At 36.8% G+C, this 11,956-nt stretch overlaps 1 long non-coding RNA gene across 2 annotated transcripts; it reads right to left on the bottom strand.

Moving 5' to 3' along the window:
* Nucleotides 1-591: 591 nt before the first annotated feature.
* LOC135289431 (uncharacterized) lies at nt 592-10,969 on the bottom strand. 2 transcript variants are annotated; one of them, XR_010352180.1, is made up of 4 exons: nt 10,897-10,969; nt 1,787-1,880; nt 1,159-1,345; nt 592-791 (listed from the first exon to the last, which is right to left on the bottom strand). It is a non-coding gene; the product is annotated as an uncharacterized LOC135289431 (long non-coding RNA). The 2 variants fall into 2 exon arrangements; XR_010352179.1 differs by lacking the exon at nt 10,897-10,969 and adding an exon at nt 2,492-2,607.
* Between the last annotated feature and the right edge of the window lie 987 nt (nt 10,970-11,956).

Raw genomic sequence — 11,956 nt, 5'->3', positions numbered from 1 at the left:
TCTGTCTGTGAGTTTGCCTGTTAATTAGAAGGTTTTAAGAGCTGGGCTCAAGACAGCAATCATTTAATTTTTACATGGGGTAACAAAATCTAGTTAAAGAAGTAGGCTAGACTTCGTGAATTCCCTTTCTCTACTTCTTCAGCAGATACAAAATTATTGATAACCAAATCAACTCGACGCAGTTTCACTAGAACTCTCTCACCATACAAAACTTTGATGACGAAAGGAAAAAGTTACTTTTCAATTTCGGTACTTTTTTGTCCAGCTGCAATTTTATAGAAATATTTGAGACTTACTTTCTGCCCAGAGATGATAACAGCCTTAAAAAACCCTAAATGAATCCATGTGATGATCTAAGAAAAAGGGTTTTTTAAAATATTAATTTGATCAAGTGCTTTTTGAGACAGTTTTAGAGCATAATTATATCTTATGTGAAAAACACTTCCTTGAGTTTCTTTTTTTTCAGTCTGGTGGATTTTTAAATTTCTATTTTATTATAAGGTCAAATTCTCTATTACAAGAAAGAGAAATTATTAATTTCCTATTCAGTTTCTTTATGCCATACAGCTTTAATAAATCTCTACAATTTTTTCTGGCCTCATGTCCCCATTTGTCCCACTTTTCAGGGTGGAGACTCATGTAACCTATTTTTCATGAAGGAAAATTTTCATACCTCTGCTCATTCTTTGCTCAGTCTAGTCACATTAAACAGGTGTCTTTCAGACTCTGTATAATGATGCCTTGCATTGTCATAGTTGACCATTCTCCTTGTCCTTTGCAAATGTGTATCTCTGCAAGAGGAAGAAGAGGAAAACACAATTATAGAGAAGTTTTCAGGAGAAAAACTAATAAGAAGATCATTTCTGAGCCAGGTGTACCAGCCATTTTAATTTTAGCCAAAGAAAAGAAAAAAGCAGACAACCAAGAGAGGAGCACACATTAGAAGGAAATATGAAAATATTATATGACACAAATTATTAAGTGGTTAGCATTTATGTTTCTGCTGCAAGTTAGAGATAGTAATTTAACATTTTAATCTGATGTATTTCTACCATCCGATCATGATGGATGGTAGAAATACATATTTCCATAGTTTTTCCTTCTGGTATGCTTTAAGTGTTTTCAAAAAACAGTAAAATAATTAATCATGATGATTACCTAATTTTTGCAAGTAAGAAACACAGGATGTCACACAGGTTCTTCTAATCTTTGTTGGATGCAGTTGAGACTAGTTGTTTGTCTTCAAAGGAGAGACGTTAGCTCCTCCTCAGCATAGCTGAGAGAAACTCAGCGGAGCCTCTTGTTCTCATACGGAGCCTGACTTTCAGCCAGTCAGGCAGGGAGCCTAAGGAGGTGAATTCTGAAATGAGGTGTTTGAGAAAGCAGGTGAATGCTCCTCAACCCTTTCTCACATAAGGTTGCAGGCAATCTGTGTATTAAACAATCATAGAATTAAATCAGCCTGAGACTAAAGCCTCAGTCCACTTATAGTACTGTCATTTCTGGTTATCTATGATGTAGTTACTGATTCTTGCAGTCAAGCACTTACAGCATTCAGGTATCTCACTCTGTTCACTGGGGTTTTGTGCACGTAAGGTAGTAACAAACAGTTTCTGCACAGTTGCACAATTACAAACGTCTTTGGAAAAATAAAAAAAAAGACAGTATTTACTCATATGTACTCACAGTGCTAATAAAACCTTCCTTCTCTTTAATTTAGTCCACTAATTTCCTGGACACTCAGAGAAATGGCAATTGTCTTATGCAAAGTTTTACCTCTACTCACCTGTATGCAAATGCTTGTCCCTGAGCTGCAAAGAACAGTTAGAGTTCCTCAAATTTTCACTAAATTCTAGGTGCTATAATAACTGCTTGTTTACCTGTCACCAAAATAAAAAAATTATTTGAATAGGCATATTTCCATGCAGTAAAATATCTTTTCAGGTTTTTTGTTGTTGTTGTTGTTTGTTTGGGTTTTTTGTTTTGTATCATGAATGCTATGTTGTATGAAATATATTGTCAAAATTTTTGAAATTTATTTAAATTTATTCAAATGTTCTTATTTACAAAACATGATCATTATGAGTTATTATCAGATAAAAAGGATGAGTTTCCTTTTTTATTCTCTTTGGCTAGAGCTGCTGGGTATAGACATGGTGTAGCCTGGAAAATAATGCACACCATCTGTGAGAAGTTCCTGTTTTCTTCAGGCAAAAGCACAGCTAAATTTATTTTTAGTTTAAGGGTATCCATAAGTCAAGCTATACTTATGTGGTGTGTGTGCAAATGTGTACTACATGTTATTTTATTGTCATCTGATTTCTTGTCATTTTATAGAGATAGCAAATGTATTGATTTTTGAAAACCTTTTGCAAAGACTTGGCATTCTTATGCCTTATATTAATTGCTTTCTTTCAAGGCATGCCAGTGCCTTGGAAGAAAATAAGTAATATGGTTCATGTCATGTGGTTATGCTGATTTGGATACTAACCATCTCCACTGCCCTGGTAATTCAGAATAACAATTCTGAACACAGGATCATCCCAGCAAGGAGACCTAAGGACTAACAGGACAAAGAACTAGTATAACCTTACCAACACAGTCCTTCACTTAGCTTTGAGCCAGCCATATATTTGTTTTAATACTTGTTTTCCCAGAACTGGAGGAGGTTCTGAGAGTGCCTTTCCAAGCCTCACATCAACTCCACAGATTGTATTATATTTTTACACATGAAAGAGATCTTTCTGTCATTAGCTAGTAAGTCTCCACTAAAAAAAACCCAAGCAAATTTAGTGCTTACCCTGACTACAAGAACTCATCTTAAGGTGCTAACATTTAAATTAACGATTTCAAAATCCTTTCAAAGTCTTTCCGTTTTATCGTTAACAAGATGCAGCTGGATGAAGGAGTGATAAAGAGATAAACATCAATGGAATAGAGGAACATAGGTCTGATTGGAGTTGTATTTAAACTTATATCTAGGGGGTTGTATGACAGTTTTAGTATTTTCAAATCCTGGATGTACAGATGGAATTCATTAGGAGGCAGAAACTTAGCAGTACTTTCATTATGGAAAGAGAAAATATTTTAGGGTTTTTTTCAAGTTGTTTTTCAATTACTTTCTGCATGTGGATTCTCATTTATGAATTAGTGAGACTGACAGATAGTTTAGAACTAAAGCAGTACCAAGTACAGAAATTATTCACTTTTTTATATGGCTTATTTTCTCAAGGTAGGATGATGACTCTGGAGATTGCAGTGGTGGGAGGTTAAGCTCAAGGCTGGAAGAGGAACAGGGAGGCACAGACTCTCCTCTGTTAACTGCTAGGGGGTCTCAGACTATCCAAGGCATCCGAGTTTCCCCTGAAGTGCTGCTTGAAGGTGGTGACAATGGGACAGGGTGATGTGACATGGAGGAGCAATCTTCTCTACAGGTGGAACCAGCTCAGGCTCATTGCGAATTAAGTAGCAGTGCCAGACACACTCTAAGATACATCTGAGGTCAGTGTAAAGAAGCTGTATGACTAAGGTCTTTCTGTGCAAAGGCACTTGAATTCAGTCTCCAGCTCCTCCCAAATGGCCTTTTTACATTTATAAAATACACAGGCCAAGAAACATCTCCACCACTTTTGCTACACACAATGCCTCAGTAGAACAAATACAATCAGAAGTTTCAATGGAATACTGCCAAGAAATAATAGAGGAAAATAATTCAAATATTTGTAAATAAATGTAAGGGGGTGAGTATAAAAGACAATAAGGAAAATGACAAAGAAGGCTCAAAATTGGACCTTAGCATTTAAAAACTCCTCTCACCGAGGAGTTCAACTTCCTCACTCTAAGAATTTGAACTGAATGTAAGGAGACAGAAGAAGTTGTTAGTGATGAATGTCTTCTCTTTTAGCACCTCAGGTAAATGATTGTTTTGTGGAATAATAAAAAACTATATTTATTTGGACCAAAGAACTTTCACCACAGTGGAATTCTGAATCTTAAGATTTGGTAGGTATTGATATGAATGTCATTTGACTAGAAAATTCATTGTAATGCAACATTAACCATTAAAATATGTGTCAACACTTGAAATAAGTAGGAAGAATTTTACATCTTCTGGCACATACTTATTTTTCTTTCAGCCAAGTTTGTAATACTTTCCTTGCAGGGTCTTTTTTTTTTCCTTCTGAAATGATCAGCAAAATACAGGAGGCATTGAACGAAACAGACTGGCTTCATTTCTTAATACTTACTGTTTTGTTCTTCTAAATCAATTTAAAAGAATACTTCTGAGCACTATTCACATTTATAAATACAATAAATACAATAGCAGACATATTTCTTGCTTTGATGATAGATCCAATGCATACACTTCTACAGCATGTGACAAAAATCCCAGGAGTGACCAGTTTATTATTACATTTGTACAGGTTACCACTGTAAAAGATAGAAAAAAAAATTTTAAAAACCCCTGAACCATCAGCAATTAAACAAGGGCTAAGGAGAACTGCCAGCCTTTACTGGATATGGACGGAAATATCTCTGTGTTTGAGTTTATAACGCTTTCTTTGCCACAGCTCTTGACAGCAACATGAGTTGTCCTCTGGGCACCCAGGCTTCAGAGATGGAAGACAGTTATGGGAAGAAGAATGAAGCCCCTGTAATTCAGGTGGAAATCCAGGTGGACACATAAGTCCAAAGAGTTGAAAGTGGCCTACCCATGTGAAGTGAGGGGGCTGGCAAGAGAAACACTTTCAGTCATTTGCCAGTATGGACAGCTGGGAATGTCACAGCTGACTGGAAGCCACCCAGTGGCATGTTCATCTACAAGAAGGTTTGGAAGGAGGATCTGGGGCATTGCAGGCCTGTCTGCCTGCTCTTGGTGTTGGAGAAGTTCATGGAGCAGATCATTCTGAGCACTGTCATGAGGCAGGTGCAGAACAAACAGGGGATCAGTCCAGCCAGTGTAGGTTTAAGACAGACTACTTGACCAGCCTGATCTCCTTTTATGATGAGGTGACCCACTTAGCAGACAAGGAGAGGCAGTGGATGTGCATACCTGGGCTTTTGTGAAGCCTCTGACATTCTCCTGAAGAAACTGGCTGCTCATGGCTTGAAAAGGTGTACTGTTTTCTGAGTAAAAATCTCACACGGTACAGTGTGGAGTTACATCCAGGTGGCTGGTCACAAGTTTCTCAAAGTGTGCACCAGGGCTCAGTATTGGGGACGAGCAGTCCTGTTCAATGTCTTTATCCATGATCTGGATGAGGGGATGGAGTGCCCTCTCAGTCAGTTTGCAAGTGATTCCAAGTTGGGTGGGAGTGTTGATCTGCTGGAGGGCAGGAAGGCTCTGCAGAGGGATTGTATCAATGGGCTGAGGCCAGCTGAATGAGGAAGGCAAATAATAAGGCAAATTTTCAGATCCTTCCCTTTGGTCACAGCAACACCAGACAGTACTATTTGAATGGGGCAGAGTTGCTGGAAAGCTGCCTGGTAGAAAAGGACCTGGGGGTGTTGGTCGACAGCAGCTGAACACAAGCCAAGAAGGCCAGTGGCATCCTGGCCTGTACCAGCAATGTTGTGGCCAGCAGGAGCAGGGCAGTGATTGTCCCCCTGTACTGTGCACTGGTGAGGTCACACCTCAAGTTCTGTGTCCAGTTTTGGGGCTCTCACTACAAGAAAGACCCTGAGGCACTGGAGCAAGTCCAGAGAGGAGCAGCAACACTGGGGAAGGGTCTGTCCTATGAAGAGGGGCTGAGGGAGCTGGGGTTGTTTAGCCTGGAGGGAAGGAAGCTCAGGGGTGACCTCATCACTCTCTACAACACCCCAAAAGGAGGGTGTGCAAGGTGGGGGTTCGTCTCTTCTCCCAGGCAACCAGCAACCAGACATGAGGCCACTGGCTCAAGTTGTGGTAGGGAAGGTTTAGGTCGGATATTAGGAAAAAATTCTCCACTGAAATGATGGTAGGGCATTGAAACAGCCTGCCTAAGGATGTGATGGAAAAACCATGAACGGAAATGTTCAAAAAAGCACATGGATATTTTACTTGGGACATGACTTAGTGGTAAATATGGCAGTTATAGGTCAGCAGTTAGACTAGGTAGTCTTAGATTGTTTACAACCTTTAGGGTTCTATGATCCTTCCTTTCAGCTGAGGAAAAAGATGGGGATTAAAAAAATCCTGATTGAAAACAAGTATGAATAAAATTGCAATAATAGCATTTTATTATTTAATAATTAATTAAAGTTTTTAGTCTATCTCATGCCATTGTGTTAGGCTTTCTCTTCTGCTTTTGGCCCTTAGAACAATTTGCTGAAACTGAAGGGATCTCATGTCTTATTGCAGTCAAGACTTCTCCTTGCATGATTACATTTTCAAATCCAACACCACATCCATTTAGACTCTAGAATAGGATGTCCAAATGGCTAAATATCTTTCAATGGTTCAAACTACTTGCTTTGTAAAATACCATACTATTAGATCTCGCATCCATACCATACTATTAGATCTCACAAAATCACTTTTTGATATAATTTTTTTTCTTTTTCTTTAAAAAACTGGCAGAATTTGGTAGACTTGGACAGCATGGCAGGAATGGCGCTGCCTTCCCTAGCAGCCATGATCTTATCTCAGTGTTAACTCAGATGAAAAATTACAAAGGAAATAAACTTGCATCAACCATAGTTTTTATTAGAAAATCCATTTCAAATATATGTGTGCAGTCAAGCATTCAGGTTTACTAACATTTTGCTTTTGATAGCATGTACTATTCCTGTAGTAAATCTCCTTTGTTTCTCAGCTCCATTATCTGCTTTATTTCAGCATCTGTGTTTCTCACAGCATTAGTCTGTGGACACCAATGTTTCACCTATGCTCAGTCGTGACACAGGAGCTGTAGACCATACAAGTAACTCACAGCATCATGTGGAGAAAAATGGGAGAGAATAAAGTCTCCTTGGTAAATTTTCATGGACTTATAATAAATTTCTCTTCTTTCTGAGTTCCCGCAGTCAGAAGAGGATGCTCTAGGGTCCTAGTACTAGAACAATTACCTTGTCTCCTCCTCGGCAAGCCAGTTGCTGTCATTCAAAATATTACAAAAAAACCACCACAAAACACCAAAACCAAACCCACAAAACCCAAAACCCAACTGTTTTTAAACGTCTACACTGATCACTGGGGATTTGGGGATTTATTGCCAAATTTATGGGAGTAGCAAAATTGTGCACTATATTCTTTATACTGTAGCTTTTTGGCTAAATAGATACTGAAGTATCTTGAAAGCTGACAGTATCTGGCTCTCCACTCTTCAGCTACTTAGCTGCAAAAATAGGAAAGTAGAAGCTTTTCTGTATTCCCATGGGAACCAGGGGTATTTACAATACATTTGTAAATATAAAAAGTATTCAAATTTTACATGGAACCAATAGAAATTCAAGTTTTTATAGCACTAACAGGGCAATAAACCACTCTTTTTAAGGCAGACTTCTTTGTTCTTTTTCAGTCAAAATTTTACGTTGACATCCTGTCACACTGTCTCTCTCCAATGGTGTATCCTACATTCCTGAGGCATCACACTTCAGACATCTTTTATGAGACTGCATTCCTAAACCACACAGAGAGGTTTCCCCCCGTAGATCTTGCAACAGCCAGCATAAGCATCTCACCATGCATAGAAAGGTGTTCAGTTCTTTTGCAGGACTGAGTAGACTCAGCTCTCACTGAAATTACTGGAATATGAAAGGTTCAGTCCCAGCAAAGCCTGGATATATACACATTTGCTAGAATATCTGTAATACCTTTTTTTTTTTTTGGTCAGAAGTCTATTAGTTTCCATTTTCTTGTTTTACATAGTCCTGCCCTTTTTGCAGATACCTTTCTTTCTTTGAAATTTCAGCTCTGCAGAAAAATTGTGTGACTCACAGACCCTTTGAAAAAGGTCTGGTTGTCATCTCCATGAAAAACAGGTGAGGGAAAAGAAAGAGGCTATAAAAATTGTTTGCCCTGCCCATAAATAGCTAAAATTAAATTTTGAAGTTCTATTTTGTGGCTGACTATAGAGTTAGGAAGGTTTTGGTTGGTAATATTAAAGCTATTATCTTCTGTCCTGCAGGAAAATTATCAGGCATGCCTGCCTTCTTCTCTGCAGTATTTCATCAAAATAAATGCCTGCAGAGATACAGGCCTTGGCACTAAAGGGTTTGAAGGCATGACAAGGATCAAAGATACCAAATATAAATGTTTTCTGCTGGACTGGGAGATGGGAGGGACGAGATCAGGAGATGAGAGGGAGAGCTAAACATATGTATTGTGTCATTGCAGAAAAATCACCTTGTAGTTTGGCATCTTATATTAACTTCTTCCTCCCAGACTCATGTTATCTCCCGTTGAATGTCTGCATGTGCTATGTAGGCACTTAATTTAATTAGCTTTTAATAAAGCCTTAGGCTAAATTTGACTCTGTCATATCTGTTAAATCCAAAGTGAACACCACTGAAACAATCAGGGTTGTTCTGGAATTGCACCACAGTCAGTTAGATCAGAAATTGTCCCCCTGACTCTCATCTTGTCAAGCATTTTCTTCCTTGACTGAGAATTTGATGGAAAATTAGTAATCTTAGACTTACTGAAGCAGTGTTATCATCACAATGTGCCTGAATCTGGTTATTAGGGGTGTGAAATTTAGAAGAGACTTAAAAGTTTGAAAAGTTTCCAGGCATCGTTAGGAGCTATGGTCTCAGAGAAAAAGCTTTACACTCTTGATCAAAGTAAGGCCTGGCCCTTAGGATCCTTTTCATGTCCAAACATGTAAAAAAGGAAAGGTTGTGTGGTTTTATTCTAGGATGCAGGATCTAATAACTTGCATCAAAAGCACTAGAAATTTTCACATCCCAAAAGTTTTTCTCCGTGTGACATTTCAACATCAATTAAAAAAAAAAAATACAACAATGTATATCAATAATAAATCCTTTTTTACAACTCCTTTTTCACAGCTGGCAAGAATGGTCCACTTATGTAGACCATTGATTTCAACAGTCATTCCAATAACAATTTCACACTGGTATTCTAAATTTGAAGCAATAGTATGAGACCATTATAGCATAGAATTTAAGAACAATGAATAATCTATCTGAAACAGCTTTTCAATCTTTACTGCAATGATCATGATCTTTCATATTGCTATGCTTAGGACAAAGACTCATCAAAGTCTCCTTTTGTTAACCGGACATTGTCAAAGGCAAATTAACAGTGAATTTGCTTGGTTGTGGATAATGAAAAGAAAAAGCCTTTCTTGGTTTTGTCAACAAGGTTTTAAGCAATAGTAGTTAAATACTTATTCTTCTGTATAAACACATTCCAATGTCTAGAAAATACTTTCTTACATTTAATTATTCAGGGTGTTTTTTTTTTTTTTTTAAAACAGGCAAATATCACATAAAAAATTTCTACCCATTCTAGATGCTTGTTATTGAAAACTCAATATTTTTGCAAAAAATAAAGTTCTAAGTGTTTTAGATACTTACAGAACAAAAACCCTAAACAAACAATTTAAGGAATAAATTCTTCCTTTTGAAAGTGTAGGTTAAAATGAATTATCACTGTTTGACTTATGTTGTAACCTCATAAAGCAAAGCAGAAGGTACATGGACTGGTCATAAGTTATATTCCAAGTGTCTTAGTACAATATAGCTAATCATGACCTTTCTTGCCCAGATGCCAACTACATGAATAGCAGTTGAAAGAGAGAGCAGAAAATGAAAACTTAATACATATCATCAGGAGAATACTTGTTCTCAGTGGAAGTGCTTCAGTTTTAAGGTGATGAATGCAGAACTGCTCACGAACTGTTCACATCTTTAAAACGAAGAGCTCTGAACATATACATGTTGTGATATGGCAAAATATAATACAAATTGCTCCTATGTTTAAGAGAGACTGTCTTGCTTTGCTTATGAAATATCTGTAACAATACTACATGAAAACTGAGCAGTTTTAAAGATGAAGGAAAATTAAAATTTTGTAAATTTTATATAATTAGCATATATGTATTTTTCAGTCTCTAAATATTTCAAAGATAAAATCTTCAAAGAGATTTTTAAATTTTACAAACACAACTAACACAGAAAAGACCATAATATTGGTATTTCTAGTGTTTTCAACATTTCAGAATATTTCACAAATACGTAGCAAATAATTTCCTTGTGGAGTAAAAACAAAATTAATGGGCAGGGGGGCTACTACATTTCTTTCTTTGTAAGAAACTCTGAGACATTCCCCAACAGTTTAAAGCTGAATAGAAAAATAGAAAAAAAATCAGTTATTTCAATAAAAAAATGTGAAATTATCTATTCAGAATTTGATGGATTCAAATAAAAAGGACATATGTAAAAATGTCTGTTAATTGCAAACATTAGAAGTAAACAAGATTTAATCAAACATTAAATGTTCAAAGTAGTACAATACTTCACCTCTTTTTTCCTTGTAATTTATGAAATATACTTCAAGAAAGTTTCAACAAACGCATTTCTTTCACCACACAGCCTCAAAACTACAAATTCTGGTCATCTGTAATTATGACAATAACTGGTCATTTACTGGACAGCAAAAACAACAAGACAGGACCACCTCTGTTTTCCTTTGGGTGGTAGCTTTCACTTGTTAATATCACCAAGTTTTGTCAAGAATGAGGTTACTAGAATAAATAAACCTTAACCTGCTTTCCAACAAACATAATCCAGAAAAAAGTAAATGCAGTGAGAAAAATCTATTACAGTTTGTTCTGTTACTGCACAAAACAAACCCTCATTGAAACCAAGAAATCTGATTTTAACAATCATTTCATTGTCTGTTCATACTTAAAACAAAATTCAATTTAGCTGCTGTCTATGCGTCTGTCTTACTTGTGCACACACAGGATATTGGTGTTGCCTTTTACTAATCAAAGAGATTCCTTCTCTTCTAAACAACTTTTCCTTCTGTTTGTTCATACTGAGAGGTCATAATCCCTAGTGGGTTTAGGTATAATGTGTTGCTATGGGAATGACTGTGGTGCTATAAAGGGAGGATTATGACCCTTCACTATATAAAAATGTTAGGTTTCTATTACCTTCTTGAATAGCACTGGAGAATTTTCATTTCAGTGTTGGGAGTTATCTTTCCTAAATGGATGCAAGGCTAACTATCCATGTAGGTGATAAGTGTTATCCCTAGTTATTACTGATTGTGCCAATGCTTTGATTTCCAAGAGATAATGAATAACTTAATAAAGAACTGTCAATGGATGAACTGAAGCTTTTAACCAGGCAGTGAAAGGCTTTGACTGCTTAAAAAGGATTTATCAGTACATGATAGAGGCTGAGGAATTACCACAAAATCCTGGCAAAAATAACATAAAACATAGCAGGAGGAAAACAGAAATGAGTTTTTTACGTTTTTTAATTAATGCAAATTTTCATGTTGCTTCATTTTCTTTCATTATATGGTTCAGGATTAAAGAAAGAAACAAGCCATCACTTGACTGCTTATTGCAAGACATCTCTGGGCTTGACTGATAATAAAAAGGAGTGAATGGTATGAAGCCTAAGGAACAAGGCTCAATCACTCCCAGCAATTACTGTGTCTTATTGATAACTTGCAGCTCTATCCTGCAAATGCCATCTCTGGAACAAAGCCTGTCACAGATCAGACTGAATCCATTAAAAAGCTTTGATTAACATGTCCCTAGGGTGTGCTGGGGAAAGTTTTTACGCCAAATGACAGCCTATTGCTACTGCTTCTGAATTGTCCTCCTGCAATACTCTTGTGTTTTAATCTAGTGCACAGTTTAAATTAAAAAACAGCAATGACTTTGTGTGACCTAAATACGAGCTGCTTTTATTCATTGTGGGATTTATCAACTGCTTGCAGATTAAGTATTCAGAGAAGCAACAATTAACCTTACTGTGTGTTAGCTAATATTAA

Source organism: Passer domesticus, chromosome Z (assembly GCF_036417665.1).
Source record: "Passer domesticus isolate bPasDom1 chromosome Z, bPasDom1.hap1, whole genome shotgun sequence".
NCBI lineage: Eukaryota > Metazoa > Chordata > Aves > Passeriformes > Passeridae > Passer > Passer domesticus.
Note: the sequence above shows the minus strand (reverse complement) of the source record. Positions and strands in the feature narration are given on the sequence as shown.